General features: G+C 40.8%; 1 long non-coding RNA gene across 1 annotated transcript; it reads right to left on the reverse strand.

Annotated features, from left to right (window-relative positions):
• Nucleotides 1-665: 665 nt before the first annotated feature.
• On the reverse strand, nucleotides 666-2,088 carry LOC140341610 (uncharacterized). The gene is made up of 2 exons (XR_011922919.1): nucleotides 1,934-2,088; nucleotides 666-889 (listed from the first exon to the last, which is right to left on the reverse strand). It is a non-coding gene; the product is annotated as an uncharacterized lncRNA (long non-coding RNA).
• Nucleotides 2,089-2,519: the final 431 nt, after the last annotated feature.

Raw genomic sequence — 2,519 nt, forward strand, 5'->3', positions numbered from 1 at the left:
TAAGAAGGAATGGAGAACCAAGAGATGTCATGAAGAGTATTTTTCAAAATTGCAAAATGGTGGAGAGAGGTTCAATATATGCGGCAACAATAAAAATATAAAATTCTGAAAACTTTGCCTATTGGATGCATTTGAGTGCAGTTGAGGACTTTGAATTTAGTGTTTGTGTTAATAAAACAAAAAATTATTTAGGGCTTTCATTAAATTTTATCGGGGCCCTTTTCCTGGGTCTGGGTGACCCACAATAGTAAGGATGTGAACATACGGTCTCCTTTTCTGTCACATATCAAGCCAGGTGCCTTACTTAAACATGGGGTTCCCACTGTTGTGTGTTATTGGGCATCTTCACCACATTTTTTCCCTCAGATTGGGAAAGTGGAGGATTTTTAGGGGATGGCTTATGGAGGAATCTAAAAGCCTCCTTTAGTAGGGGCAACTGTCCAAGGAATAGGTACTGGGGTACATAACTACCCCTGACTCATGATTCCCAGAAAGGGTTCAAAGTTCAAATACTGAATAAAAAGACGTCAACTAAAATAGACAAACACACATTTGCCAATTTTAAAAATATCCTTTATGTCCTGAAAGTAGATCTGACTTACGTTGTCTGTATCTTTTTAAACTGTCCAATTTCTGTCAAAAAAAGCACAGGATATCCACAGTGATATAATTTACCACATTTGGTCATTTTTATTGTGAGTGACATTGTTATTTTACTACTGAAATGTCAAAAAACTGCACATTTGAATGGATTGTGTTTGGTGAGAGCCTGTGTCTGATTTTTTTGGCTTTGTGTTGTCCATTGAGGGTATTCGCACCTGGCTTCCTGTAAAGGTGACAACCTAAACAAGTTGCTTGCCTCCTCCATATTTCTTCTTTTGATGCCAACCTGTTGGACACATGAAGCTCGTGATGAGTAGTCGCATGACTATGATGGGTAATAAAGCTGCCAAACAATAATGGTCACCATTTCCATAATTGTCCTTTAAATCCTGTTATTGGTCACATGGAGCTATAGTTGAGTAGGACTATCCTCCAACAAGATAAAACTGTTAAACCACGATGGCTGCCACGTGTCTGTTCCTTTCTACTACACCAACTCCTTGAGCTTACACTATCTGGTCGCAGTTTGCTAGAGAAAAGAGTTGCTGAACCATAATGGCTGCCACTTCCATATATTTTCCCTTACTCTCCATTTTATTGGACTCAAAGAGTGCTCACGGTGTGGTCACATAACTATCCTGCAGAGGTATAAAGCCCCTAAATCATCAAGACCCCCACTTCCAAATATGTTCCTATAATCCCATGTTATTGGACACATGGAGCTTTGGTTGAGTAGTCCCATGAATATCCTGCAAGAGGATAAAACTGTTAAACCATCATGGCTGCCTCGTGTCTGTTCCTTTCTACAACGCCAACGTGTTGAGCTTGCACTGCCTGGTCGCAATTTGCTAGAAAATAACATGATGGCTGCCACTTCCATATATTCTCTAATAATCCCATTTTATTGGACTCAAAGAGTGCTCACGTTGTGGTCCTGCAAGAGAATAGAAGTGTGAAACCATCATGGCGGCCACATGTATGATTTTTCTACAAGGCCAATTTATTGGAGCTTTCACTATGTGGGTCACATTTCTAGAGAATCATTTTCCTGAACCATGATGGCGGGCACTTCCACATGTTGCCCATACTTCCCTCCTAATGGAGTTCTTGTTGAGTAGTCATATGACTATTTCAATCACTAAACCCTCAATGCCACCACTTCCATATATGTTCCTATAATTATTGGACACACTGCAAGCTGTTGAACCATCATGGCCATCAACTCCATATTATTTCCCATAAAATAATAGAAAGGAGTAAAGTGCATTCAGTGTTCTTTATTCTCCTCTTTCCGCCATTCCTGAAAATGGGTTACAGATTAATCACTGACCTCATTATCTCTGATCAAATACATCTGTGTTATCCCGATCCTCTAATTGTTTTATCAGCCGCCTCCCGACATTTGCTCACTTCTCTCACAGAGTCGCCCACAAATAAATCTGCAAACATGTTTTGCTTCATTTTACATTCTGATATTTCTGAAGATCTGGAGGCTGGAAAGATGGCGCCATGCTATTTATACCGTGGCCGGGGAGGCGCTGACATGGAGTTTATTCCCAAATCCTCGACCACATCCAAAGTCTGAATCCGGGGGGGATGGCGAGGTCCCAATAAAAGTGGAGCATTACCATGGCAAAGGAAAGGCCGGGACAGAAAGCAATGTTATTATACACTGACTGCGGATAATTATTGGAAGGTTTAAGGGACAACAAAGATTTCCGGATGCATCGCAATCTGTATTCCATAGACAATCGGCAGAGTTTGTTATTTGTCATCCGGATACAAAAAACTGTGGAGAAGCCACAGACAGCCCCAGGAAAATTCCCCCAAACCGGCATAAAAGTCCAGCTATGAGAAACAAAGAGAGGACCTTGCCAACAGAGCTTACAATCTATAAGGTGTGGAAAATTGTAGTA

Source organism: Pyxicephalus adspersus, chromosome 12, assembly GCF_032062135.1.
Source record: "Pyxicephalus adspersus chromosome 12, UCB_Pads_2.0, whole genome shotgun sequence".
Taxonomy (NCBI): domain Eukaryota; kingdom Metazoa; phylum Chordata; class Amphibia; order Anura; family Pyxicephalidae; genus Pyxicephalus; species Pyxicephalus adspersus.